At 64.2% G+C, this 25657-nt stretch overlaps 18 non-coding genes across 18 annotated transcripts; all 18 read left to right on the forward strand.

The window, feature by feature from the left end:
* Positions 1-971: 971 nt before the first annotated feature.
* LOC141745811 (5S ribosomal RNA) lies at positions 972-1090 on the forward strand. Its single transcript, XR_012588079.1, has one exon. It is a non-coding gene; the product is annotated as a 5S ribosomal RNA (ribosomal RNA).
* Positions 1091-2548: 1458 nt separating this feature from the next.
* LOC141745812 (5S ribosomal RNA) lies at positions 2549-2667 on the forward strand. Its single transcript, XR_012588080.1, has one exon. It is a non-coding gene; the product is annotated as a 5S ribosomal RNA (ribosomal RNA).
* Positions 2668-4117: 1450 nt separating this feature from the next.
* On the forward strand, positions 4118-4236 carry LOC141745652 (5S ribosomal RNA). Its single transcript, XR_012587924.1, has one exon. It is a non-coding gene; the product is annotated as a 5S ribosomal RNA (ribosomal RNA).
* Positions 4237-5388: 1152 nt separating this feature from the next.
* On the forward strand, positions 5389-5507 carry LOC141745737 (5S ribosomal RNA). The gene has a single exon (XR_012588007.1). It is a non-coding gene; the product is annotated as a 5S ribosomal RNA (ribosomal RNA).
* A 1140-nt stretch (positions 5508-6647) lies between these two features.
* On the forward strand, positions 6648-6766 carry LOC141745833 (5S ribosomal RNA). Its single transcript, XR_012588101.1, has one exon. It is a non-coding gene; the product is annotated as a 5S ribosomal RNA (ribosomal RNA).
* A 1865-nt stretch (positions 6767-8631) lies between these two features.
* LOC141745863 (5S ribosomal RNA) lies at positions 8632-8750 on the forward strand. The gene has a single exon (XR_012588130.1). It is a non-coding gene; the product is annotated as a 5S ribosomal RNA (ribosomal RNA).
* A 1456-nt stretch (positions 8751-10206) lies between these two features.
* Positions 10207-10325, forward strand: LOC141745592 (5S ribosomal RNA). Its single transcript, XR_012587866.1, has one exon. It is a non-coding gene; the product is annotated as a 5S ribosomal RNA (ribosomal RNA).
* A 1144-nt stretch (positions 10326-11469) lies between these two features.
* Positions 11470-11588, forward strand: LOC141745653 (5S ribosomal RNA). Its single transcript, XR_012587925.1, has one exon. It is a non-coding gene; the product is annotated as a 5S ribosomal RNA (ribosomal RNA).
* Positions 11589-12740: 1152 nt separating this feature from the next.
* LOC141745738 (5S ribosomal RNA) lies at positions 12741-12859 on the forward strand. The gene has a single exon (XR_012588008.1). It is a non-coding gene; the product is annotated as a 5S ribosomal RNA (ribosomal RNA).
* A 1140-nt stretch (positions 12860-13999) lies between these two features.
* Positions 14000-14118, forward strand: LOC141745834 (5S ribosomal RNA). Its single transcript, XR_012588102.1, has one exon. It is a non-coding gene; the product is annotated as a 5S ribosomal RNA (ribosomal RNA).
* Positions 14119-15983: 1865 nt separating this feature from the next.
* LOC141745864 (5S ribosomal RNA) lies at positions 15984-16102 on the forward strand. The gene has a single exon (XR_012588131.1). It is a non-coding gene; the product is annotated as a 5S ribosomal RNA (ribosomal RNA).
* A 1456-nt stretch (positions 16103-17558) lies between these two features.
* On the forward strand, positions 17559-17677 carry LOC141745593 (5S ribosomal RNA). The gene has a single exon (XR_012587867.1). It is a non-coding gene; the product is annotated as a 5S ribosomal RNA (ribosomal RNA).
* A 1152-nt stretch (positions 17678-18829) lies between these two features.
* LOC141745595 (5S ribosomal RNA) lies at positions 18830-18948 on the forward strand. The gene has a single exon (XR_012587869.1). It is a non-coding gene; the product is annotated as a 5S ribosomal RNA (ribosomal RNA).
* Positions 18949-20100: 1152 nt separating this feature from the next.
* On the forward strand, positions 20101-20219 carry LOC141745813 (5S ribosomal RNA). The gene has a single exon (XR_012588081.1). It is a non-coding gene; the product is annotated as a 5S ribosomal RNA (ribosomal RNA).
* A 1449-nt stretch (positions 20220-21668) lies between these two features.
* On the forward strand, positions 21669-21787 carry LOC141745654 (5S ribosomal RNA). Its single transcript, XR_012587926.1, has one exon. It is a non-coding gene; the product is annotated as a 5S ribosomal RNA (ribosomal RNA).
* Positions 21788-22939: 1152 nt separating this feature from the next.
* On the forward strand, positions 22940-23058 carry LOC141745739 (5S ribosomal RNA). Its single transcript, XR_012588009.1, has one exon. It is a non-coding gene; the product is annotated as a 5S ribosomal RNA (ribosomal RNA).
* A 1140-nt stretch (positions 23059-24198) lies between these two features.
* On the forward strand, positions 24199-24317 carry LOC141745633 (5S ribosomal RNA). Its single transcript, XR_012587905.1, has one exon. It is a non-coding gene; the product is annotated as a 5S ribosomal RNA (ribosomal RNA).
* Positions 24318-25469: 1152 nt separating this feature from the next.
* Positions 25470-25588, forward strand: LOC141745777 (5S ribosomal RNA). Its single transcript, XR_012588047.1, has one exon. It is a non-coding gene; the product is annotated as a 5S ribosomal RNA (ribosomal RNA).
* The last annotated feature ends 69 nt before the right edge of the window (positions 25589-25657 follow it).

Raw genomic sequence — 25657 nt, forward strand, 5'->3', positions numbered from 1 at the left:
GTGTTGCGAGTGGGGTGTTGCGGCAGGCGGGTGGGTGTGTGGGGCTGGAGGGCGCGGGGCGTGTGGGAGTGGTGTGTAAGTATTTTGGGGGGCTGTGTTGGGGCAGGTGCGGGTGTAGTTGCGGCAGGCGGGCGGGTGTGTGGGGCTGCGGGCCGTGTGGCAGGGGTGTGGGGGTTTTCTGGAGTGTTGCGCGTGGCATGTTGGGTGCTGTAGGCTTTTGGCGGCGGGCGGAGGGGTGTTGAGCGTTTTGGTGTTGCGGGTGGGGGGTTGTGTCGGGGGGGCAGGTGCGTGTGTGGTTGCGGCAGGCGGGTGGGTGTGTGGGGCTGCAGGGCACGTGGGAGGCTTGTGGAGGTTTTTTGGGTTGTTGGGTGCTGTAGGCTTTTGCCGGCAGGCGGGGGGGCGTTGAGTGTTTTGGTGTTGCGAGTGGGGTGTTGCGGCAGGCGGGTGGGTGTGCGGGGCTGCGGGGCGTGTAGCAGGGGTGTGGAGGTCTTTTGGGGTGTTGGGTGCTGTATGATTTTGGCATCGGGCGGAGCGTCTGGCGAGCGTTGTGGTGTTGCGAGTGGGGTATTGTGGCAGGCGTCGGGGCAGGTGCGCGTGTTGTTGCGGGAGGAGGGAGGGTGTGTGGGGCTGTAGGGCATGTGCGGTGCGTGAGTGTGGTGTAAGTACTTAGTGGTGTTGTGTGTGGGGTGTTGTGTTGTGTGAGGTGCGTGTGTTGTTGGGTGAGGCGTGTGTGTGTGTGTGTGTGTGTGTAGGGCAGGGTGCGTGTGGTGAGGGGTGTGTATTTTTTGCGGGGTGTTGCGTGTGGGGTGTTGTTTTGTGTGAGGTGTGTTGTGGGTAGGTGCGTGTGTTGTGCGTGTGTTTGTGTGTGTGTGTGTGGTGTGAGGCGTTGTTGTGGGCGTGGGGGTGTGTGTGAGTGCGGGAGGGCGGTGTGGGCGGTGGGTGTGGAGAGGGCTGTTGTGGGGCAGAGGGGTGCCTACGGCCATACCACCCTGAGAACGCCCGATCTCGTCTGATCTCGGAAGCTAAGCAGGGTCGGGCCCGGTTAGTACTTGGATGGGAGACCGCCCGGGAATACAGAGTGCTGTAGGCTTTTGCCGGCGGGCGGAGGGGTGCTGCGCGTTTTGCTGTTGCATCCGGCAGGGGGGCAGGTGCGGGTGTGGTTGCGGCTGGCGGGTGGGCGTGTGGGGCTGCGGGGCGCGTGGGAGGCTTGTGGAGGTTTTTTGGGCTGTTGTAGGCTTTTGCCGGCAGGCGGGGGGGTGTTGAGTGTTTTGGTGTTGCGAGTGGGGTGTTGCGGCAGGCGGGTGGGTTTGTGGGGCTGCGGGCCGTGTGGCAGGGGTGTGGAGGTTTTCTGGAGTGTTGCGCGAGGCATGTTGGGTGCTGTAGGCTTTTGGCGGCGGGCGGAGGGGTGTTGAGCGTTTTGGTGTTGCGGGTGGGGGGTTGTGTCGGGGGGTCAGGTGCGCGTGTGGTTGCGGCAGGCGGGTGGGTGTGTGGGGCTGCAGGGCACGTGGGAGGCTTGTGGAGGTTTTTTGGGCTGTTGTAGGCTTTTGCCGGCAGGCGGGGGGGTGTTGAGTGTTTTGGTGTTGCGAGTGGGGTGTTGCGGCAGGCGGGTGGGTGTGTGGGGCTGGAGGGCGCGGGGCGTGTGGGAGTGGTGTGTAAGTATTTTGGGGGGCTGTGTTGGGGCAGGTGCGGGTGTAGTTGCGGCAGGCGGGCGGGTGTGTGGGGCTGCGGGCCGTGTGGCAGGGGTGTGGAGGTTTTCTGGAGTGTTGCGCGTGGCATGTTGGGTGCTGTAGGCTTTTGGCGGCGGGCGGAGGGGTGTTGAGCGTTTTGGTGTTGCGGGTGGGGGGTTGTGTCGGGGGGGCAGGTGCGTGTGTGGTTGCGGCAGGCGGGTGGGTGTGTGGGGCTGCAGGGCACGTGGGAGGCTTGTGGAGGTTTTTTGGGTTGTTGGGTGCTGTAGGCTTTTGGCGGCAGGCGGGGGGGCGTTGAGTGTTTTGGTGTTGCGAGTGGGGTGTTGCGGCAGGCGGGTGGGTGTGCGGGGCTGCGGGGCGTGTAGCAGGGGTGTGGAGGTCTTTTGGGGTGTTGGGTGCTGTATGATTTTGGCGTCGGGCGGAGCGTCTGGCGAGCGTTGTGGTGTTGCGAGTGGGGTATTGTGGCAGGCGTCGGGGCAGGTGCGCGTGTTGTTGCGGGAGGAGGGAGGGTGTGTGGGGCTGTAGGGCGTGTGCGGTGCGTGAGTGTGGTGTAAGTACTTAGTGGTGTTGTGTGTGGGGTGTTGTGTTGTGTGAGGTGCGTGTGTTGTTGGGTGAGGCGTGTGTGTGTGTGTGTGTGTGTGTAGGGCAGGGTGCGTGTGGTGAGGGGTGTGTATTTTTTGCGGGGTGTTGCGTGTGGGGTGTTGTTTTGTGTGAGGTGTGTTGTGGGTAGGTGCGTGTGTTGTGCGTGTGTTTGTGTGTGTGTGTGTGGTGTGAGGCGTTGTTGTGGGCGTGGGGGTGTGTGTGAGTGCGGGAGGGCGGTGTGGGCGGTGGGTGTGGAGAGGGCTGTTGTGGGGCAGAGGGGTGCCTACGGCCATACCACCCTGAGAACGCCCGATCTCGTCTGATCTCGGAAGCTAAGCAGGGTCGGGCCCGGTTAGTACTTGGATGGGAGACCGCCCGGGAATACAGAGTGCTGTAGGCTTTTGCCGGCGGGCGGAGGGGTGCTGCGCGTTTTGCTGTTGCATCCGGCAGGGGGGCAGGTGCGGGTGTGGTTGCGGCTGGCGGGTGGGCGTGTGGGGCTGCGGGGCGCGTGGGAGGCTTGTGGAGGTTTTTTGGGCTGTTGTAGGCTTTTGCCGGCAGGCGGGGGGGTGTTGAGTGTTTTGGTGTTGCGAGTGGGGTGTTGCGGCAGGCGGGTGGGTTTGTGGGGCTGCGGGCCGTGTGGCAGGGGTGTGGAGGTTTTCTGGAGTGTTGCGCGAGGCATGTTGGGTGCTGTAGGCTTTTGGCGGCGGGCGGAGGGGTGTTGAGCGTTTTGGTGTTGCGGGTGGGGGGTTGTGTCGGGGGGTCAGGTGCGCGTGTGGTTGCGGCAGGCGGGTGGGTGTGTGGGGCTGCAGGGCACGTGGGAGGCTTGTGGAGGTTTTTTGGGCTGTTGTAGGCTTTTGCCGGCAGGCGGGGGGGTGTTGAGTGTTTTGGTGTTGCGAGTGGGGTGTTGCGGCAGGCGGGTGGGTGTGTGGGGCTGGAGGGCGCGGGGCGTGTGGGAGTGGTGTGTAAGTATTTTGGGGGGCTGTGTTGGGGCAGGTGCGGGTGTAGTTGCGGCAGGCGGGCGGGTGTGTGGGGCTGCGGGCCGTGTGGCAGGGGTGTGGAGGTTTTCTGGAGTGTTGCGCGTGGCATGTTGGGTGCTGTAGGCTTTTGGCGGCGGGCGGAGGGGTGTTGAGCGTTTTGGTGTTGCGGGTGGGGGGTTGTGTCGGGGGGGCAGGTGCGGGTGTGGTTGCGGCAGGCGGGTGGGTGTGTGGGGCTGCAGGGCACGTGGGAGGCTTGTGGAGGTTTTTTGGGTTGTTGGGTGCTGTAGGCTTTTACCGGCAGGCGGGGGGGCGTTGAGTGTTTTGGTGTTGCGAGTGGGGTGTTGCGGCAGGCGGGTGGGTGTGCGGGGCTGCGGGGCGTGTAGCAGGGGTGTGGAGGTCTTTTGGGGTGTTGGGTGCTGTATGATTTTGGCGTCGGGCGGAGCGTCTGGCGAGCGTTGTGGTGTTGCGAGTGGGGTATTGTGGCAGGCGTCGGGGCAGGTGCGCGTGTTGTTGCGGGAGGAGGGAGGGTGTGTGGGGCTGTAGGGCGTGTGCGGTGCGTGAGTGTGGTGTAAGTACTTAGTGGTGTTGTGTGTGGGGTGTTGTGTTGTGTGAGGTGCGTGTGTTGTTGGGTGAGGCGTGTGTGTGTGTGTGTAGGGCAGGGTGCGTGTGGTGAGGGGTGTGTATTTTTTGCGGGGTGTTGCGTGTGGGGTGTTGTTTTGTGTGAGGTGTGTTGTGGGTAGGTGCGTGTGTTGTGCGTGTGTTTGTGTGTGTGTGTGTGGTGTGAGGCGTTGTTGTGGGCGTGGGGGTGTGTGTGAGTGCGGGAGGGCGGTGTGGGCGGTGGGTGTGGAGAGGGCTGTTGTGGGGCAGAGGGGTGCCTACGGCCATACCACCCTGAGAACGCCTGATCTCGTCTGATCTCGGAAGCTAAGCAGGGTCGGGCCCGGTTAGTACTTGGATGGGAGACCGCCTGGGAATACCGGGTGCTGTAGGCTTTTGCCGGCGGGCGGAGGGGTGCTGCGCGTTTTGCTGTTGCATCCGGCAGGGGGGCAGGTGCGGGTGTGGTTGCGGCAGGCGGGTGGGCGTGTGGGGCTGCGGGGCGCGTGGGAGGCTTGTGGAGGTTTTTTGGGCTGTTGTAGGCTTTTGCCGGCAGGCGGGGGGGTGTTGAGTGTTTTGGTGTTGCGAGTGGGGTGTTGCGGCAGGCGGGCGGGTGTGTGGGGCTGGAGGGCGCGGGGCGTGTGGGAGTGGTGTGTAAGTATTTTGGGGGGCTGTGTTGGGGCAGGTGCGGGTGTAGTTGCGGCAGGCGGGTGGGTGTGTGGGGCTGCGGGCCGTGTGGCAGGGGTGTGGGGGTTTTCTGGAGTGTTGCGCGTGGCATGTTGGGTGCTGTAGGCTTTTGGCGGCGGGCGGAGGGGTGTTGAGCGTTTTGGTGTTGCGGGTGGGGGGTTGTGTCGGGGGGGCAGGTGCGTGTGTGGTTGCGGCAGGCGGGTGGGTGTGTGGGGCTGCAGGGCACGTGGGAGGCTTGTGGAGGTTTTTTGGGTTGTTGGGTGCTGTAGGCTTTTGCCGGCAGGCGGGGGGGCGTTGAGTGTTTTGGTGTTGCGAGTGGGGTGTTGCGGCAGGCGGGTGGGTGTGCGGGGCTGCGGGGCGTGTAGCAGGGGTGTGGAGGTCTTTTGGGGTGTTGGGTGCTGTATGATTTTGGCATCGGGCGGAGCGTCTGGCGAGCGTTGTGGTGTTGCGAGTGGGGTATTGTGGCAGGCGTCGGGGCAGGTGCGCGTGTTGTTGCGGGAGGAGGGAGGGTGTGTGGGGCTGTAGGGCATGTGCGGTGCTTGAGTGTGGTGTAAGTACTTAGTGGTGTTGTGTGTGGGGTGTTGTGTTGTGTGAGGTGCGTGTGTTGTTGGGTGAGGCGTGTGTGTGTGTGTGTGTGTGTGTAGGGCAGGGTGCGTGTGGTGAGGGGTGTGTATTTTTTGCGGGGTGTTGCGTGTGGGGTGTTGTTTTGTGTGAGGTGTGTTGTGGGTAGGTGCGTGTGTTGTGCGTGTGTTTGTGTGTGTGTGTGTGGTGTGAGGCGTTGTTGTGGGCGTGGGGGTGTGTGTGAGTGCGGGAGGGCGGTGTGGGCGGTGGGTGTGGAGAGGGCTGTTGTGGGGCAGAGGGGTGCCTACGGCCATACCACCCTGAGAACGCCCGATCTCGTCTGATCTCGGAAGCTAAGCAGGGTCGGGCCCGGTTAGTACTTGGATGGGAGAGCGCCTGGGAATACCGGGTGCTGTAGGCTTTTGCCGGCGGGCGGAGGGGTGCTGCGCGTTTTGCTGTTGCGTCCGGCAGGGGGGCAGGTGCGGGTGTGGTTGCGGCAGGCGGGTGGGTGTGTGGGGCTGCGGGGCGTGTGGGAGGCTTGTGGAGGTTTTTTGGGCTGTTGTAGGCTTTTGCCGGCAGGCGGGGGGGTGTTGAGTGTTTTGGTGTTGCGAGTGGGGTGTTGCGGCAGGCGGGTGGGTGTGTGGGGCTGGAGGGCGCGGGGCGTGTGGGAGTGGTGTGTAAGTATTTTGGGGGGCTGTGTTGGGGCAGGTGCGGGTGTAGTTGCGGCAGGCGGGCGGGTGTGTGGGGCTGCGGGCCGTGTGGCAGGGGTGTGGAGGTTTTCTGGAGTGTTGCGCGTGGCATGTTGGGTGCTGTAGGCTTTTGGCGGCGGGCGGAGGGGTGTTGAGCGTTTTGGTGTTGCGGGTGGGGGGTTGTGTCGGGGGGGCAGGTGCGTGTGTGGTTGCGGCAGGCGGGTGGGTGTGTGGGGCTGCAGGGCACGTGGGAGGCTTGTGGAGGTTTTTTGGGTTGTTGGGTGCTGTAGGCTTTTACCGGCAGGCGGGGAGGCGTTGAGTGTTTTGGTGTTGCGAGTGGGGTGTTGCGGCAGGCGGGTGGGTGTGCGGGGCTGCGGGGCGTGTAGCAGGGGTGTGGAGGTCTTTTGGGGTGTTGGGTGCTGTATGATTTTGGCGTCGGGCGGAGCGTCTGGCGAGCGTTGTGGTGTTGCGAGTGGGGTATTGTGGCAGGCGTCGGGGCAGGTGCGCGTGTTGTTGCGGGAGGAGGGAGGGTGTGTGGGGCTGTAGGGCGTGTGCGGTGCGTGAGTGTGGTGTAAGTACTTAGTGGTGTTGTGTGTGGGGTGTTGTGTTGTGTGAGGTGCGTGTGTTGTTGGGTGAGGCGTGTGTGTGTGTAGGGCAGGGTGCGTGTGGTGAGGGGTGTGTATTTTTTGCGGGGTGTTGCGTGTGGGGTGTTGTTTTGTGTGAGGTGTGTTGTGGGTAGGTGCGTGTGTTGTGCGTGTGTTTGTGTGTGTGTGTGTGGTGTGAGGCGTTGTTGTGGGCGTGGGGGTGTGTGTGAGTGCGGGAGGGCGGTGTGGGCGGTGGGTGTGGAGAGGGCTGTTGTGGGGCAGAGGGGTGCCTGCGGCCATACCACCCTGAGAACGCCCGATCTCGTCTGATCTCGGAAGCTAAGCAGGGTCGGGCCCGGTTAGTACTTGGATGGGCGAGCGCCTGGGAATAGCGGGTGCTGTAGGCTTTTGCCGGCGGGCGGAGGGGTGCTGCGCGTTTTGCTGTTGCGTCCGGCAGGGGGGCAGGTGCGGGTGTGGTTGCGGCAGGCGGGTGGGCGTGTGGGGCTGCGGGGCGCGTGGGAGGCTTGTGGAGGTTTTTTGGGCTGTTGTAGGCTTTTGCCGGCAGGCGGGGGGGTGTTGAGTGTTTTGGTGTTGCGAGTGGGGTGTTGCGGCAGGCGGGTGGGTTTGTGGGGCTGCGGGCCGTGTGGCAGGGGTGTGGAGGTTTTCTGGAGTGTTGCGCGAGGCATGTTGGGTGCTGTCGGCTTTTGGCGGCGGGCGGAGGGGTGTTGAGCGTTTTGGTGTTGCGGGTGGGGGGTTGTGTCGGGGGGGCAGGTGCGCGTGTGGTTGCGGCAGGCGGGTGGGTGTGTGGGGCTGCAGGGCACGTGGGAGGCTTGTGGAGGTTTTTTGGGCTGTTGTAGGCTTTTGCCGGCAGGCGGGGGGGTGTTGAGTGTTTTGGTGTTGCGAGTGGGGTGTTGCGGCAGGCGGGTGGGTGTGTGGGGCTGGAGGGCGCGGGGCGTGTGGGAGTGGTGTGTAAGTATTTTGGGGGGCTGTGTTGGGGCAGGTGCGGGTGTAGTTGCGGCAGGCGGGCGGGTGTGTGGGGCTGCGGGCCATGTGGCAGGGGTGTGGAGGTTTTCTGGAGTGTTGCGCGTGGCATGTTGGGTGCTGTAGGCTTTTGGCGGCGGGCGGAGGGGTGTTGAGCGTTTTGGTGTTGCGGGTGGGGGGTTGTGTCGGGGGGGCAGGTGCGGGTGTGGTTGCGGCTGGCGGGTGGGCGTTTGGGGCTGCGGGGCGCGTGGGAGGCTTGTGGAGGTTTTTTGGGCTGTTGTAGGCTTTTGCCGGCAGGCGGGGGGGTGTTGAGTGTTTTGGTGTTGCGAGTGGGGTGTTGCGGCAGGCGGGTGGGTGTGTGGGGCTGGAGGGCGCGGGGCGTGTGGGAGTGGTGTGTAAGTATTTTGGGGGGCTGTGTTGGGGCAGGTGCGGGTGTAGTTGCGGCAGGCGGGCGGGTGTGTGGGGCTGCGGGCCGTGTGGCAGGGGTGTGGAGGTTTTCTGGAGTGTTGCGCGTGGCATGTTGGGTGCTGTAGGCTTTTGGCGGCGGGCGGAGGGGTGTTGAGCGTTTTGGTGTTGCGGGTGGGGGGTTGTGTCGGGGGGGCAGGTGCGTGTGTGGTTGCGGCAGGCGGGTGGGTGTGTGGGGCTGCAGGGCACGTGGGAGGCTTGTGGAGGTTTTTTGGGTTGTTGGGTGCTGTAGGCTTTTGCCGGCAGGCGGGGGGGCGTTGAGTGTTTTGGTGTTGCGAGTGGGGTGTTGCGGCAGGCGGGTGGGTGTGCGGGGCTGCGGGGCGTGTAGCAGGGGTGTGGAGGTCTTTTGGGGTGTTGGGTGCTGTATGATTTTGGCGTCGGGCGGAGCGTCTGGCGAGCGTTGTGGTGTTGCGAGTGGGGTATTGTGGCAGGCGTCGGGGCAGGTGCGCGTGTTGTTGCGGGAGGAGGGAGGGTGTGTGGGGCTGTAGGGCGTGTGCGGTGCGTGAGTGTGGTGTAAGTACTTAGTGGTGTTGTGTGTGGGGTGTTGTGTTGTGTGAGGTGCGTGTGTTGTTGGGTGAGGCGTGTGTGTGTGTGTGTATGTGTGTAGGGCAGGGTGCGTGTGGTGAGGGGTGTGTATTTTTTGCGGGGTGTTGCGTGTGGGGTGTTGTTTTGTGTGAGGTGTGTTGTGGGTAGGTGCGTGTGTTGTGCGTGTGTTTGTGTGTGTGTGTGTGGTGTGAGGCGTTGTTGTGGGCGTGGGGGTGTGTGTGAGTGCGGGAGGGCGGTGTGGGCGGTGGGTGTGGAGAGGGCTGTTGTGGGGCAGAGGGGTGCCTACGGCCATACCACCCTGAGAACGCCTGATCTTGTCTGATCTCGGAAGCTAAGCAGGGTCGGGCCCGGTTAGTACTTGGATGGGCGAGCGCCTGGGAATACCGGGTGCTGTAGGCTTTTGCCGGCGGGCGGAGGGGTGCTGCGCGTTTTGCTGTTGCGTCCGGCAGGGGGGCAGGTGCGGGTGTGGTTGCGGCTGGCGGGTGGGCGTGTGGGGCTGCGGGGCGCGTGGCAGGCTTGTGGAGGTTTTTTGGGCTGTTGTAGGCTTTTGCCGGCAGGCGGGGGGGTGTTGAGTGTTTTGGTGTTGCGAGTGGGGTGTTGCGACAGGCGGGCGGGTTTGTGGGGCTGCGGGCCGTGTGGCAGGGGTGTGGAGGTTTTCTGGAGTGTTGCGCGTGGCATGTTGGGTGCTGTAGGCTTTTGGCGGCGGGCAGAGGGGTGTTGAGCGTTTTGGTGTTGCGGGTGGGGGGTTGTGTCGGGGGGGCAGGTGCGCGTGTGGTTGCGGCAGGCGGGTGGGTGTGTGGGGCTGCAGGGCACGTGGGAGGCTTGTGGAGGTTTTTTGGGCTGTTGTAGGCTTTTGCCGGCAGGCGGGGGGGTGTTGAGTGTTTTGGTGTTGCGAGTGGGGTGTTGCGGCAGGCGGGTGGGTGTGTGGGGCTGGAGGGCGCGGGGCGTGTGGGAGTGGTGTGTAAGTATTTTGGGGGGCTGTGTTGGGGCAGGTGCGGGTGTAGTTGCGGCAGGCGGGCGGGTGTGTGGGGCTGCGGGCCGTGTGGCAGGGGTGTGGAGGTTTTCTGGAGTGTTGCGCGTGGCATGTTGGGTGCTGTAGGCTTTTGGCGGCGGGCGGAGGGGTGTTGAGCGTTTTGGTGTTGCGGGTGGGGGGTTGTGTCGGGGGGGCAGGTGCGTGTGTGGTTGCGGCAGGCGGGTGGGTGTGTGGGGCTGCAGGGCACGTGGGAGGCTTGTGGAGGTTTTTTGGGTTGTTGGGTGCTGTAGGCTTTTGCCGGCAGGCGGGGGGGCGTTGAGTGTTTTGGTGTTGCGAGTGGGGTGTTGCGGCAGGCGGGTGGGTGTGCGGGGCTGCGGGGCGTGTAGCAGGGGTGTGGAGGTCTTTTGGGGTGTTGGGTGCTGTATGATTTTGGCGTCGGGCGGAGCGTCTGGCGAGCGTTGTGGTGTTGCGAGTGGGGTATTGTGGCAGGCGTCGGGGCAGGTGCGCGTGTTGTTGCGGGAGGAGGGAGGGTGTGTGGGGCTGTAGGGCGTGTGCGGTGCGTGAGTGTGGTGTAAGTACTTAGTGGTGTTGTGCGTGGGGTGTTGTGTTGTGTGAGGTGCGTGTGTTGTTGGGTGAGGCGTGTGTGTGTGTGTGTGTGTGTAGGGCAGGGTGCGTGTGGTGAGGGGTGTGTATTTTTTGCGGGGTGTTGCGTGTGGGGTGTTGTTTTGTGTGAGGTGTGTTGTGGGTAGGTGCGTGTGTTGTGCGTGTGTTTGTGTGTGTGTGTGTGGTGTGAGGCGTTGTTGTGGGCGTGGGGGTGTGTGTGAGTGCGGGAGGGCGGTGTGGGCGGTGGGTGTGGAGAGGGCTGTTGTGGGGCAGAGGGGTGCCTACGGCCATACCACCCTGAGAACGCCCGATCTCGTCTGATCTCGGAAGCTAAGCAGGGTCGGGCCCGGATAGTACTTGGATGGGAGACCGCCTGGGAATACCGGGTGCTGTAGGCTTTTGCCGGCGGGCGGAGGGGTGCTGCGCGTTTTGCTGTTGCGTCCGGCAGGGGGGCAGGTGCGGGTGTGGTTGCGGCTGGCGGGTGGGCGTGTGGGGCTGCGGGGCGCGTGGGAGGCTTGTGGAGGTTTTTTGGGCTGTTGTAGGCTTTTGCCGGCAGGCGGGGGGGTGTTGAGTGTTTTGGTGTTGCGAGTGGGGTGTTGCGGCAGGCGGGCGGGTTTGTGGGGCTGGAGGGCGCGGGGCGTGTGGGAGTGGTGTGTAAGTATTTTGGGGGGCTGTGTTGGGGCAGGTGCGGGTGTAGTTGCGGCAGGCGGGCGGGTGTGTGGGGCTGCGGGCCGTGTGGCAGGGGTGTGGAGGTTTTCTGGAGTGTTGCGCGTGGCATGTTGGGTGCTGTAGGCTTTTGGCGGCGGGCGGAGGGGTGTTGAGCGTTTTGGTGTTGCGGGTGGGGGGTTGTGTCGGGGGGGCAGGTGCGGGTGTGGTTGCGGCAGGCGGGTGGGTGTGTGGGGCTGCAGGGCACGTGGGAGGCTTGTGGAGGTTTTTTGGGTTGTTGGGTGCTGTAGGCTTTTACCGGCAGGCGGGGGGGCGTTGAGTGTTTTGGTGTTGCGAGTGGGGTGTTGCGGCAGGCGGGTGGGTGTGCGGGGCTGCGGGGCGTGTAGCAGGGGTGTGGAGGTCTTTTGGGGTGTTGGGTGCTGTATGATTTTGGCGTCGGGCGGAGCGTCTGGCGAGCGTTGTGGTGTTGCGAGTGGGGTATTGTGGCAGGCGTCGGGGCAGGTGCGCGTGTTGTTGCGGGAGGAGGGAGGGTGTGTGGGGCTGTAGGGCGTGTGCGGTGCGTGAGTGTGGTGTAAGTACTTAGTGGTGTTGTGTGTGGGGTGTTGTGTTGTGTGAGGTGCGTGTGTTGTTGGGTGAGGCGTGTGTGTGTGTGTGTAGGGCAGGGTGCGTGTGGTGAGGGGTGTGTATTTTTTGCGGGGTGTTGCGTGTGGGGTGTTGTTTTGTGTGAGGTGTGTTGTGGGTAGGTGCGTGTGTTGTGCGTGTGTTTGTGTGTGTGTGTGTGGTGTGAGGCGTTGTTGTGGGCGTGGGGGTGTGTGTGAGTGCGGGAGGGCGGTGTGGGCGGTGGGTGTGGAGAGGGCTGTTGTGGGGCAGAGGGGTGCCTACGGCCATACCACCCTGAGAACGCCTGATCTCGTCTGATCTCGGAAGCTAAGCAGGGTCGGGCCCGGTTAGTACTTGGATGGGAGACCGCCTGGGAATACCGGGTGCTGTAGGCTTTTGCCGGCGGGCGGAGGGGTGCTGCGCGTTTTGCTGTTGCATCCGGCAGGGGGGCAGGTGCGGGTGTGGTTGCGGCAGGCGGGTGGGCGTGTGGGGCTGCGGGGCGCGTGGGAGGCTTGTGGAGGTTTTTTGGGCTGTTGTAGGCTTTTGCCGGCAGGCGGGGGGGTGTTGAGTGTTTTGGTGTTGCGAGTGGGGTGTTGCGGCAGGCGGGCGGGTGTGTGGGGCTGGAGGGCGCGGGGCGTGTGGGAGTGGTGTGTAAGTATTTTGGGGGGCTGTGTTGGGGCAGGTGCGGGTGTAGTTGCGGCAGGCGGGTGGGTGTGTGGGGCTGCGGGCCGTGTGGCAGGGGTGTGGGGGTTTTCTGGAGTGTTGCGCGTGGCATGTTGGGTGCTGTAGGCTTTTGGCGGCGGGCGGAGGGGTGTTGAGCGTTTTGGTGTTGCGGGTGGGGGGTTGTGTCGGGGGGGCAGGTGCGTGTGTGGTTGCGGCAGGCGGGTGGGTGTGTGGGGCTGCAGGGCACGTGGGAGGCTTGTGGAGGTTTTTTGGGTTGTTGGGTGCTGTAGGCTTTTGCCGGCAGGCGGGGGGGCGTTGAGTGTTTTGGTGTTGCGAGTGGGGTGTTGCGGCAGGCGGGTGGGTGTGCGGGGCTGCGGGGCGTGTAGCAGGGGTGTGGAGGTCTTTTGGGGTGTTGGGTGCTGTATGATTTTGGCATCGGGCGGAGCGTCTGGCGAGCGTTGTGGTGTTGCGAGTGGGGTATTGTGGCAGGCGTCGGGGCAGGTGCGCGTGTTGTTGCGGGAGGAGGGAGGGTGTGTGGGGCTGTAGGGCATGTGCGGTGCTTGAGTGTGGTGTAAGTACTTAGTGGTGTTGTGTGTGGGGTGTTGTGTTGTGTGAGGTGCGTGTGTTGTTGGGTGAGGCGTGTGTGTGTGTGTGTGTGTGTGTAGGGCAGGGTGCGTGTGGTGAGGGGTGTGTATTTTTTGCGGGGTGTTGCGTGTGGGGTGTTGTTTTGTGTGAGGTGTGTTGTGGGTAGGTGCGTGTGTTGTGCGTGTGTTTGTGTGTGTGTGTGTGGTGTGAGGCGTTGTTGTGGGCGTGGGGGTGTGTGTGAGTGCGGGAGGGCGGTGTGGGCGGTGGGTGTGGAGAGGGCTGTTGTGGGGCAGAGGGGTGCCTACGGCCATACCACCCTGAGAACGCCCGATCTCGTCTGATCTCGGAAGCTAAGCAGGGTCGGGCCCGGTTAGTACTTGGATGGGAGAGCGCCTGGGAATACCGGGTGCTGTAGGCTTTTGCCGGCGGGCGGAGGGGTGCTGCGCGTTTTGCTGTTGCGTCCGGCAGGGGGGCAGGTGCGGGTGTGGTTGCGGCAGGCGGGTGGGCGTGTGGGGCTGCGGGGCGCGTGGGAGGCTTGTGGAGGTTTTTTGGGCTGTTGTAGGCTTTTGCCGGCAGGCGGGGGGGTGTTGAGTGTTTTGGTGTTGCGAGTGGGGTGTTGCGGCAGGCGGGTGGGTGTGTGGGGCTGGAGGGCGCGGGGCGTGTGGGAGTGGTGTGTAAGTATTTTGGGGGGCTGTGTTGGGGCAGGTGCGGGTGTAGTTGCGGCAGGCGGGCGGGTGTGTGGGGCTGCGGGCCGTGTGGCAGGGGTGTGGAGGTTTTCTGGAGTGTTGCGCGTGGCATGTTGGGTGCTGTAGGCTTTTGGCGGCGGGCGGAGGGGTGTTGAGCGTTTTGGTGTTGCGGGTGGGGGGTTGTGTCGGGGGGGCAGGTGCGTGTGTGGTTGCGGCAGGCGGGTGGGTGTGTGGGGCTGCAGGGCACGTGGGAGGCTTGTGGAGGTTTTTTGGGTTGTTGGGTGCTGTAGGCTTTTACCGGCAGGCGGGGAGGCGTTGAGTGTTTTGGTGTTGCGAGTGGGGTGTTGCGGCAGGCGGGTGGGTGTGCGGGGCTGCGGGGCGTGTAGCAGGGGTGTGGAGGTCTTTTGGGGTGTTGGGTGCTGTATGATTTTGGCGTCGGGCGGAGCGTCTGGCGAGCGTTGTGGTGTTGCGAGTGGGGTATTGTGGCAGGCGTCGGGGCAGGTGCGCGTGTTGTTGCGGGAGGAGGGAGGGTGTGTGGGGCTGTAGGGCGTGTGCGGTGCGTGAGTGTGGTGTAAGTACTTAGTGGTGTTGTGTGTGGGGTGTTGTGTTGTGTGAGGTGCGTGTGTTGTTGGGTGAGGCGTGTGTGTGTGTAGGGCAGGGTGCGTGTGGTGAGGGGTGTGTATTTTTTGCGGGGTGTTGCGTGTGGGGTGTTGTTTTGTGTGAGGTGTGTTGTGGGTAGGTGCGTGTGTTGTGCGTGTGTTTGTGTGTGTGTGTGTGGTGTGAGGCGTTGTTGTGGGCGTGGGGGTGTGTGTGAGTGCGGGAGGGCGGTGTGGGCGGTGGGTGTGGAGAGGGCTGTTGTGGGGCAGAGGGGTGCCTGCGGCCATACCACCCTGAGAACGCCCGATCTCGTCTGATCTCGGAAGCTAAGCAGGGTCGGGCCCGGTTAGTACTTGGATGGGCGAGCGCCTGGGAATAGCGGGTGCTGTAGGCTTTTGCCGGCGGGCGGAGGGGTGCTGCGCGTTTTGCTGTTGCGTCCGGCAGGGGGGCAGGTGCGGGTGTGGTTGCGGCAGGCGGGTGGGCGTGTGGGGCTGCGGGGCGCGTGGGAGGCTTGTGGAGGTTTTTTGGGCTGTTGTAGGCTTTTGCCGGCAGGCGGGGGGGTGTTGAGTGTTTTGGTGTTGCGAGTGGGGTGTTGCGGCAGGCGGGTGGGTTTGTGGGGCTGCGGGCCGTGTGGCAGGGGTGTGGAGGTTTTCTGGAGTGTTGCGCGAGGCATGTTGGGTGCTGTCGGCTTTTGGCGGCGGGCGGAGGGGTGTTGAGCGTTTTGGTGTTGCGGGTGGGGGGTTGTGTCGGGGGGGCAGGTGCGCGTGTGGTTGCGGCAGGCGGGTGGGTGTGTGGGGCTGCAGGGCACGTGGGAGGCTTGTGGAGGTTTTTTGGGCTGTTGTAGGCTTTTGCCGGCAGGCGGGGGGGTGTTGAGTGTTTTGGTGTTGCGAGTGGGGTGTTGCGGCAGGCGGGTGGGTGTGTGGGGCTGGAGGGCGCGGGGCGTGTGGGAGTGGTGTGTAAGTATTTTGGGGGGCTGTGTTGGGGCAGGTGCGGGTGTAGTTGCGGCAGGCGGGCGGGTGTGTGGGGCTGCGGGCCATGTGGCAGGGGTGTGGAGGTTTTCTGGAGTGTTGCGCGTGGCATGTTGGGTGCTGTAGGCTTTTGGCGGCGGGCGGAGGGGTGTTGAGCGTTTTGGTGTTGCGGGTGGGGGGTTGTGTCGGGGGGGCAGGTGCGGGTGTGGTTGCGGCTGGCGGGTGGGCGTTTGGGGCTGCGGGGCGCGTGGGAGGCTTGTGGAGGTTTTTTGGGCTGTTGTAGGCTTTTGCCGGCAGGCGGGGGGGTGTTGAGTGTTTTGGTGTTGCGAGTGGGGTGTTGCGGCAGGCGGGTGGGTGTGTGGGGCTGGAGGGCGCGGGGCGTGTGGGAGTGGTGTGTAAGTATTTTGGGGGGCTGTGTTGGGGCAGGTGCGGGTGTAGTTGCGGCAGGCGGGCGGGTGTGTGGGGCTGCGGGCCGTGTGGCAGGGGTGTGGAGGTTTTCTGGAGTGTTGCGCGTGGCATGTTGGGTGCTGTAGGCTTTTGGCGGCGGGCGGAGGGGTGTTGAGCGTTTTGGTGTTGCGGGTGGGGGGTTGTGTCGGGGGGGCAGGTGCGTGTGTGGTTGCGGCAGGCGGGTGGGTGTGTGGGGCTGCAGGGCACGTGGGAGGCTTGTGGAGGTTTTTTGGGTTGTTGGGTGCTGTAGGCTTTTGCCGGCAGGCGGGGGGGCGTTGAGTGTTTTGGTGTTGCGAGTGGGGTGTTGCGGCAGGCGGGTGGGTGTGCGGGGCTGCGGGGCGTGTAGCAGGGGTGTGGAGGTCTTTTGGGGTGTTGGGTGCTGTATGATTTTGGCGTCGGGCGGAGCGTCTGGCGAGCGTTGTGGTGTTGCGAGTGGGGTATTGTGGCAGGCGTCGGGGCAGGTGCGCGTGTTGTTGCGGGAGGAGGGAGGGTGTGTGGGGCTGTAGGGCGTGTGCGGTGCGTGAGTGTGGTGTAAGTACTTAGTGGTGTTGTGTGTGGGGTGTTGTGTTGTGTGAGGTGCGTGTGTTGTTGGGTGAGGCGTGTGTGTGTGTGTGTATGTGTGTAGGGCAGGGTGCGTGTGGTGAGGGGTGTGTATTTTTTGCGGGGTGTTGCGTGTGGGGTGTTGTTTTGTGTGAGGTGTGTTGTGGGTAGGTGCGTGTGTTGTGCGTGTGTTTGTGTGTGTGTGTGTGGTGTGAGGCGTTGTTGTGGGCGTGGGGGTGTGTGTGAGTGCGGGAGGGCGGTGTGGGCGGTGGGTGTGGAGAGGGCTGTTGTGGGGCAGAGGGGTGCCTACGGCCATACCACCCTGAGAACGCCTGATCTTGTCTGATCTCGGAAGCTAAGCAGGGTCGGGCCCGGTTAGTACTTGGATGGGCGAGCGCCTGGGAATACCGGGTGCTGTAGGCTTTTGCCGGCGGGCGGAGGGGTGCTGCGCGTTTTGCTGTTGCGTCCGGCAGGGGGGCAGGTGCGGGTGTGGTTGCGGCTGGCGGGTGGGCGTGTGGGGCTGCGGGGCGCGTGGCAGGCTTGTGGAGGTTTTTTGGGCTGTTGTAGGCTTTTGCCGGCAGGCGGGGGGGTGTTGAGTGTTTTGGTGTTGCGAGTGGGGTGTTGCGACAGGCGGGCGGGTTTGTGGGGCTGCGGGCCGTGTGGCAGGGGTGTGGAGGTTTTCTGGAGTGTTGCGCGTGGCATGTTGGGTGCTGTAGGCTTTTGGCGGCGGGCAGAGGGGTGTTGAGCGTTTTGGTGTTGCGGGTGGGGGGTTGTGTCGGGGGGGCAGGTGCGCGTGTGGTTGCGGCAGGCGGGTGGGTGTGTGGGGCTGCAGGGCACGTGGGAGGCTTGTGGAGGTTTTTTGGGCTGTTGTAGGCTTTTGCCGGCAGGCGGGGGGGTGTTGAGTGTTTTGGTGTTGCGAGTGGGGTGTTGCGGCAGGCGGGTGGGTGTGTGGGGCTGGAGGGCGCGGGGCGTGTGGGAGTGGTGTGTAAGTATTTTGGGGGGCTGTGTTGGGGCAGGTGCGGGTGTAGTTGCGGCAGGCGGGCGGGTGTGTGGGGCTGCGGGCCGTGTGGCAGGGGTGTGGAGGTTTTCTGGAGTGTTGCGCGTGGCATGTTGGGTGCTGTAGGCTTTTGGCGGCGGGCGGAGGGGTGTTGAGCGTTTTGGTGTTGCGGGTGGGGGGTTGTGTCGGGGGGGCAGGTGCGTGTGTGGTTGCGGCAGGCGGGTGGGTGTGTGGGGCTGCAGGGCACGTGGGAGGCTTGTGGAGGTTTTTTGGGTTGTTGGGTGCTGTAGGCTTTTGCCGGCAGGCGGGGGGGCGTTGAGTGTTTTGGTGTTGCGAGTGGGGTGTTGCGGCAGGCGGGTGGGTGTGCGGGGCTGCGGGGCGTGTAGCAGGGGTGTGGAGGTCTTTTGGGGTGTTGGGTGCTGTATGATTTTGGCGTCGGGCGGAGCGTCTGGCGAGCGTTGTGGTGTTGCGAGTGGGGTATTGTGGCAGGCGTCGGGGCAGGTGCGCGTGTTGTTGCGGGAGGAGGGAGGGTGTGTGGGGCTGTAGGGCGTGTGCGGTGCGTGAGTGTGGTGTAAGTACTTAGTGGTGTTGTGCGTGGGGTGTTGTGTTGTGTGAGGTGCGTGTGTTGTTGGGTGAGGCGTGTGTGTGTGTGTGTGTGTGTAGGGCAGGGTGCGTGTGGTGAGGGGTGTGTATTTTTTGCGGGGTGTTGCGTGTGGGGTGTTGTTTTGTGTGAGGTGTGTTGTGGGTAGGTGCGTGTGTTGTGCGTGTGTTTGTGTGTGTGTGTGTGGTGTGAGGCGTTGTTGTGGGCGTGGGGGTGTGTGTGAGTGCGGGAGGGCGGTGTGGGCGGTGGGTGTGGAGAGGGCTGTTGTGGGGCAGAGGGGTGCCTACGGCCATACCACCCTGAGAACGCCCGATCTCGTCTGATCTCGGAAGCTAAGCAGGGTCGGGCCCGGATAGTACTTGGATGGGAGACCGCCTGGGAATACCGGGTGCTGTAGGCTTTTGCCGGCGGGCGGAGGGGTGCTGCGCGTTTTGCTGTTGCGTCCGGCAGGGGGGCAGGTGCGGGTGTGGTTGCGGCTGGCGGGTGGGCGTGTGGGGCTGCGGGGCGCGTGGGAGGCTTGTGGAGGTTTTTTGGGCTGTTGTAGGCTTTTGCCGGCAGGCGGGGGGGTGTTGAGTGTTTTGGTGTTGCGAGTGGGGTGTTGCGGCAGGCGGGCGGGTTTGTGGGGCTGGAGGGCGCGGGGCGTGTGGGAGTGGTGTGTAAGTATTTTGGGGGGCTGTGTTGGGGCAGGTGCGGGTGTAGTTGCGGCAGGCGGGCGGGTGTGTGGGGCTGCGGGCCGTGTGGCAGGGGTGTGGAGGTTTTCTGGAGTGTTGCGCGTGGCATGTTGGGTGCTGTAGGCTTTTGGCGGCGGGCGGAGGGGTGTTGAGCGTTTTGGTGTTGCGGGTGGGGGGTTGTGTCGGGGGGGCAGGTGCGTGTGTGGTTGCGGCAGGCGGGTGGGTGTGTGGGGCTGCAGGGCACGTGGGAGGCTTGTGGAGGTTTTTTGGGTTGTTGGGTGCTGTAGGCTTTTGCCGGCAGGCGGGGGGGCGTTGAGTGTTTTGGTGTTGCGAGTGGGGTGTTGCGGCAGGCGGGTGGGTGTGCGGGGCTGCGGGGCGTGTAGCAGGGGTGTGGAGGTCTTTTGGGGTGTTGGGTGCTGTATGATTTTGGCGTCGGGCGGAGCGTCTGGCGAGCGTTGTGGTGTTGCGAGTGGGGTATTGTGGCAGGCGTCGGGGCAGGTGCGCGTGTTGTTGCGGGAGGAGGGAGGGTGTGTGGGGCTGTAGGGCGTGTGCGGTGCGTGAGTGTGGTGTAAGTACTTAGTGGTGTTGTGTGTGGGGTGTTGTGTTGTGTGAGGTGCGTGTGTTGTTGGGTGAGGCGTGTGTGTGTGTGTGTGTGTGTGTAGGGCAGGGTGCGTGTGGTGAGGGGTGTGTATTTTTTGCGGGGTGTTGCGTGTGGGGTGTTGTTTTGTGTGAGGTGTGTTGTGGGTAGGTGCGTGTGTTGTGCGTGTGTTTGTGTGTGTGTGTGTGGTGTGAGGCGTTGTTGTGGGCGTGGGGGTGTGTGTGAGTGCGGGAGGGCGGTGTGGGCGGTGGGTGTGGAGAGGGCTGTTGTGGGGCAGAGGGGTGCCTACGGCCATACCACCCTGAGAACGCCCGATCTCGTCTGATCTCGGAAGCTAAGCAGGGTCGGGCCCGGTTAGTACTTGGATGGGAGACCGCTTGGGAATACCGGGTGCTGTAGGCTTTTGCCGGCGGGCGGAGGGGTGCTGCGCGTTTTGCTGTTGCGTCCGGCAGGGGGGCAGGTGCGGGTGTGGTTGCGGCAGGCGGGTGGGCGTATGGGGCTGCGGGGCGCGTGGGAGGCTTGTGGAGGTTTTTTGGGCTGTTGTAGGCTTTTGCCGGCAGGCGGGGGGGTGTTGAGTGTTTTGGTGTTGCGAGTGGGGTGTTGCGGCAGGCGGGTGGGTGTGTGGGGCTGGAGGGCGCGGGGCGTGTGGGAGTGGTGTGTAAGTATTTTGGGGGGCTGTGTTGGGGCAGGTGCGGGTGTAGTTGCGGCAGGCGGGCGGGTGTGTGGGGCTGCGGGCCGTGTGGCAGGGGTGTGGGGGTTTTCTGGAGTGTTGCGCGTGGCATGTTGGGTGCTGTAGGCTTTTGGCGGCGGGCGGAGGGGTGTTGAGCGTTTTGGTGTTGCGGGTGGGGGGTTGTGTCGGGGGGGCAGGTGCGTGTGTGGTTGCGGCAGGCGGGTGGGTGTGTGGGGCTGCAGGGCACGTGGGAGGCTTGTGGAGGTTTTTTGGGTTGTTGGGTGCTGTAGGCTTTTGCCGGCAGGCGGGGGGGCGTTGAGTGTTTTGGTGTTGCGAGTGGGGTGTTGCGGCAGGCGGGTGGGTGTGCGGGGCTGCGGGGCGTGTAGCAGGGGTGTGGAGGTCTTTTGGGGTGTTGGGTGCTGTATGATTTTGGCATCGGGCGGAGCGTCTGGCGAGCGTTGTGGTGTTGCGAGTGGGGTATTGTGGCAGGCGTCGGGGCAGGTGCGCGTGTTGTTGCGGGAGGAGGGAGGGTGTGTGGGGCTGTAGGGCATGTGCGGTGCGTGAGTGTGGTGTAAGTACTTAGTGGTGTTGTGTGTGGGGTGTTGTGTTGTGTGAGGTGCGTGTGTTGTTGGGTGAGGCGTGTGTGTGTGTGTGTGTGTGTGTAGGGCAGGGTGCGTGTGGTGAGGGGTGTGTATTTTTTGCGGGGTGTTGCGTGTGGGGTGTTGTTTTGTGTGAGGTGTGTTGTGGGTAGGTGCGTGTGTTGTGCGTGTGTTTGTGTGTGTGTGTGTGGTGTGAGGCGTTGTTGTGGGCGTGGGGGTGTGTGTGAGTGCGGGAGGGCGGTGTGGGCGGTGGGTGTGGAGAGGGCTGTTGTGGGGCAGAGGGGTGCCTACGGCCATACCACCCTGAGAACGCCCGATCTCGTCTGATCTCGGAAGCTAAGCAGGGTCGGGCCCGGTTAGTACTTGGATGGGAGACCGCCCGGGAATACAGAGTGCTGTAGGCTTTTGCCGGCGGGCGGAGGGGTGCTGCGCGTTTTGCTGTTGCATCCGGCAGGGGGGCAGGTGCGGGTGTGGTTGCGGCTGGCGGGTGGGCGTGTGGGGCTGCGGGGCGCGTGGGAGGCTTGTGGAGGTTTTTTGGGCTGTTGTAGGCTTTTGCCGGCAGGCGGGGGGTGTTGAGTGTTTTGGTGTTGCGAGTGGGGTGTTGCGGCAGGCGGGTGGGTTTGTGGGGCTGCGGGCCGTGTGGCAGGGGTGTGGAGGTTTTCTGGAGTGTTGCGCGAGGCATGTTGGGTGCTGTAGGCTTTTGGCGGCGGGCGGAGGGGTGTTGAGCGTTTTGGTGTTGCGGGTGGGGGGTTGTGTCGGGGGGTCAGGTGCGCGTGTGGTTGCGGCAGGCGGGTGGGTGTGTGGGGCTGCAGGGCACGTGGGAGGCTTGTGGAGGTTTTTTGGGCTGTTGTAGGCTTTTGCCGGCAGGCGGGGGGGTGTTGAGTGTTTTGGTGTTGCGAGTGGGGTGTTGCGGCAGGCGGGTGGGTGTGTGGGGCTGGAGGGCGCGGGGCGTGTGGGAGTGGTGTGTAAGTATTTTGGGGGGCTGTGTTGGGGCAGGTGCGGGTGTAGTTGCGGCAGGCGGGCGGGTGTGTGGGGCTGCGGGCCGTGTGGCAGGGGTGTGGAGGTTTTCTGGAGTGTTGCGCGTGGCATGTTGGGTGCTGTAGGCTTTTGGCGGCGGGCGGAGGGGTGTTGAGCGTTTTGGTGTTGCGGGTGGGGGGTTGTGTCGGGGGGGCAGGTGCGTGTGTGGTTGCGGCAGGCGGGTGGGTGTGTGGGGCTGCAGGGCACGTGGGAGGCTTGTGGAGGTTTTTTGGGTTGTTGGGTGCTGTAGGCTTTTACCGGCAGGCGGGGGGGCGTTGAGTGTTTTGGTGTTGCGAGTGGGGTGTTGCGGCAGGCGGGTGGGTGTGCGGGGCTGCGGGGCGTGTAGCAGGGGTGTGGAGGTCTTTTGGGGTGTTGGGTGCTGTATGATTTTGGCGTCGGGCGGAGCGTCTGGCGAGCGTTGTGGTGTTGCGAGTGGGGTATTGTGGCAGGCGTCGGGGCAGGTGCGCGTGTTGTTGCGGGAGGAGGGAGGGTGTGTGGGGCTGTAGGGCGTGTGCGGTGCGTGAGTGTGGTGTAAGTACTTAGTGGTGTTGTGTGTGGGGTGTTGTGTTGTGTGAGGTGCGTGTGTTGTTGGGTGAGGCGTGTGTGTGTGTGTGTAGGGCAGGGTGCGTGTGGTGAGGGGTGTGTATTTTTTGCGGGGTGTTGCGTGTGGGGTGTTGTTTTGTGTGAGGTGTGTTGTGGGTAGGTGCGTGTGTTGTGCGTGTGTTTGTGTGTGTGTGTGTGGTGTGAGGCGTTGTTGTGGGCGTGGGGGTGTGTGTGAGTGCGGGAGGGCGGTGTGGGCGGTGGGTGTGGAGAGGGCTGTTGTGGGGCAGAGGGGTGCCTACGGCCATACCACCCTGAGAACGCCTGATCTCGTCTGATCTCGGAAGCTAAGCAGGGTCGGGCCCGGTTAGTACTTGGATGGGAGACCGCCTGGGAATACCGGGTGCTGTAGGCTTTTGCCGGCGGGCGGAGGGGTGCTGCGCGTTTTGCTGTTGCATCCGGCAGGGGGGCAGGTGCGGGTGTGGTTGCGGCAGGCGGGTGGGCGTGTGGGGCTGCGGGGCGCGTGGGAGGCTTGTGGAGGTTTTTTGGGCTGTTGTAGGCTTTTGCCGGCAGGCGGGGGGGTGTTGAGTGTTTTGGTGTTGCGAGTGGGGTGTTGCGGCAGGCGGGCGGGTGTGTGGGGCTGGAGGGCGCGGGGCGTGTGGGAGTGGTGTGTAAGTATTTTGGGGGGCTGTGTTGGGGCAGGTGCGGGTGTAGTTGCGGCAGGCGGGTGGGTGTGTGGGGCTGCGGGCCGTGTGGCAGGGGTGTGGGGGTTTTCTGGAGTGTTGCGCGTGGCATGTTGGGTGCTGTAGGCTTTTGGCGGCGGGCGGAGGGGTGTTGAGCGTTTTGGTGTTGCGGGTGGGGGGTTGTGTCGGGGGGGCAGGTGCGTGTGTGGTTGCGGCAGGCGGGTGGGTGTGTGGGGCTGCAGGGCACGTGGGAGGCTTGTGGAGGTTTTTTGGGTTGTTGGGTGCTGTAGGCTTTTGCCGGCAGGCGGGGGGGCGTTGAGTGTTTTGGTGTTGCGAGTGGGGTGTTGCGGCAGGCGGGTGGGTGTGCGGGGCTGCGGGGCGTGTAGCAGGGGTGTGGAGGTCTTTTGGGGTGTTGGGTGCTGTATGATTTTGGCATCGGGCGGAGCGTCTGGCGAGCGTTGTGGTGTTGCGAGTGGGGTATTGTGGCAGGCGTCGGGGCAGGTGCGCGTGTTGTTGCGGGAGGAGGGAGGGTGTGTGGGGCTGTAGGGCATGTGCGGTGCTTGAGTGTGGTGTAAGTACTTAGTGGTGTTGTGTGTGGGGTGTTGTGTTGTGTGAGGTGCGTGTGTTGTTGGGTGAGGCGTGTGTGTGTGTGTGTGTGTGTGTAGGGCAGGGTGCGTGTGGTGAGGGGTGTGTATTTTTTGCGGGGTGTTGCGTGTGGGGTGTTGTTTTGTGTGAGGTGTGTTGTGGGTAGGTGCGTGTGTTGTGCGTGTGTTTGTGTGTGTGTGTGTGGTGTGAGGCGTTGTTGTGGGCGTGGGGGTGTGTGTGAGTGCGGGAGGGCGGTGTGGGCGGTGGGTGTGGAGAGGGCTGTTGTGGGGCAGAGGGGTGCCTACGGCCATACCACCCTGAGAACGCCCGATCTCGTCTGATCTCGGAAGCTAAGCAGGGTCGGGCCCGGTTAGTACTTGGATGGGAGAGCGCCTGGGAATACCGGGTGCTGTAGGCTTTTGCCGGCGGGCGGAGGGGTGCTGCGCGTTTTGCTGTTGCGTCCGGCAGGGGGGCAGGTGCGGGTGTGGTTGCGGCAGGCGGGTGGGCGTGTGGGGCTGCGGGGCGCGTGGGAGGCTTGTGGAGGTTTTTTGGGCTGTTGTAGGCTTTTGCCGGCAGGCGGGGGGGTGTTGAGTGTTTTGGTGTTGCGAGTGGGGTGTTGCGGCAGGCGGGTGGGTGTGTGGGGCTGGAGGGCGCGGGGCGTGTGGGAGTGGTGTGTAAGTATTTTGGGGGGCTGTGTTGGGGCAGGTGCGGGTGTAGTTGCGGCAGGCGGGCGGGTGTGTGGGGCTGCGGGCCGTGTGGCAGGGGTGTGGAGGTTTTCTGGAGTGTTGCGCGTGGCATGTTGGGTGCTGTAGGCTTTTGGCGGCGGGCGGAGGGGTGTTGAGCGTTTTGGTGTTGCGGGTGGGGGGTTGTGTCGGGGGGGCAGGTGCGTGTGTGGTTGCGGCAGGCGGGTGGGTGTGTGGGGCTGCAGGGCACGTGGGAGGCTTGTGGAGGTTTTTTGGGTTGTTGGGTGCTGTAGGCTTTTACCGGCAGGCGGGGAGGCGTTGAGTGTTTTGGTGTTGCGCGTGGGGTGTTGCGGCAGGCGGGTGGGTGTGCGGGGCTGCGGGGCGTGTAGCAGGGGTGTGGAGGTCTTTTGGGGTGTTGGGTGCTGTATGATTTTGGCGTCGGGCGGAGCGTCTGGCGAGCGTTGTGGTGTTGCGAGTGGGGTATTGTGGCAGGCGTCGGGGCAGGTGCGCGTGTTGTTGCGGGAGGAGGGAGGGTGTGTGGGGCTGTAGGGCGTGTGCGGTGCGTGAGTGTGGTGTAAGTACTTAGTGGTGTTGTGTGTGGGGTGTTGTGTTGTGTGAGGTGCGTGTGTTGTTGGGTGAGGCGTGTGTGTGTGTAGGGCAGGGTGCGTGTGGTGAGGGGTGTGTATTTTTTGCGGGGTGTTGCGTGTGGGGTGTTGTTTTGTGTGAGGTGTGTTGTGGGTAGGTGCGTGTGTTGTGCGTGTGTTTGTGTGTGTGTGTGTGGTGTGAGGCGTTGTTGTGGGCGTGGGGGTGTGTGTGAGTGCGGGAGGGCGGTGTGGGCGGTGGGTGTGGAGAGGGCTGTTGTGGGGCAGAGGGGTGCCTACGGCCATACCACCCTGAGAACGCCCGATCTCGTCTGATCTCGGAAGCTAAGCAGGGTCGGGCCCGGTTAGTACTTGGATGGGAGACCGCCTGGGAATACCGGGTGCTGTAGGCTTTTGCCGGCGGGCGGAGGGGTGCTGCGCGTTTTGCTGTTGCATCCGGCAGGGGGGCAGGTGCGGGTGTGGTTGCGGCAGGCGGGTGGGCGTGTGGGGCTGCGGGGCGCGTGGGAGGCTTGTGGAGGTTTTTTGGGCTGTTGTAGGCTTTTGCCGGCAGGCGGGGGGGTGTTGAGTGTTTTGGTGTTGCGAGTGGGGTGTTGCGGCAGGCGGGCGGGTGTGTGGGGCTGGAGGGCGCGGGGCGTGTGGGAGTGGTGTGTAAGTATTTTGGGGGGCTGTGTTGGGGCAGGTGCGGGTGTAGTTGCGGCAGGCGGGTGGGTGTGTGGGGCTGCGGGCCGTGTGGCAGGGGTGTGGGGGTTTTCTGGAGTGTTGCGCGTGGCATGTTGGGTGCTGTAGGCTTTTGGCGGCGGGCGGAGGGGTGTTGAGCGTTTTGGTGTTGCGGGTGGGGGGTTGTGTCGGGGGGGCAGGTGCGTGTGTGGTTGCGGCAGGCGGGTGGGTGTGTGGGGCTGCAGGGCACGTGGGAGGCTTGTGGAGGTTTTTTGGGTTGTTGGGTGCTGTAGGCTTTTGCCGGCAGGCGGGGGGGCGTTGAGTGTTTTGGTGTTGCGAGTGGGGTGTTGCGGCAGGCGGGTGGGTGTGCGGGGCTGCGGGGCGTGTAGCAGGGGTGTGGAGGTCTTTTGGGGTGTTGGGTGCTGTATGATTTTGGCATCGGGCGGAGCGTCTGGCGAGCGTTGTGGTGTTGCGAGTGGGGTATTGTGGCAGGCGTCGGGGCAGGTGCGCGTGTTGTTGCGGGAGGAGGGAGGGTGTGTGGGGCTGTAGGGCATGTGCGGTGCTTGAGTGTGGTGTAAGTACTTAGTGGTGTTGTGTGTGGGGTGTTGTGTTGTGTGAGGTGCGTGTGTTGTTGGGTGAGGCGTGTGTGTGTGTGTGTGTGTGTGTAGGGCAGGGTGCGTGTGGTGAGGGGTGTGTATTTTTTGCGGGGTGTTGCGTGTGGGGTGTTGTTTTGTGTGAGGTGTGTTGTGGGTAGGTGCGTGTGTTGTGCGTGTGTTTGTGTGTGTGTGTGTGGTGTGAGGCGTTGTTGTGGGCGTGGGGGTGTGTGTGAGTGCGGGAGGGCGGTGTGGGCGGTGGGTGTGGAGAGGGCTGTTGTGGGGCAGAGGGGTGCCTACGGCCATACCACCCTGAGAACGCCCGATCTCGTCTGATCTCGGAAGCTAAGCAGGGTCGGGCCCGGTTAGTACTTGGATGGGAGAGCGCCCGGGAATACCGGGTGCTGTAGGCTTTTGCCGGCGGGCGGAGGGGTGCTGCGCGTTTTGCTGTTGCGTCCGGCAGGGGGGCAGGTGCGGGTGTG

Source organism: Larus michahellis, chromosome 6 (genome assembly GCF_964199755.1).
Source record: "Larus michahellis chromosome 6, bLarMic1.1, whole genome shotgun sequence".
NCBI lineage: Eukaryota > Metazoa > Chordata > Aves > Charadriiformes > Laridae > Larus > Larus michahellis.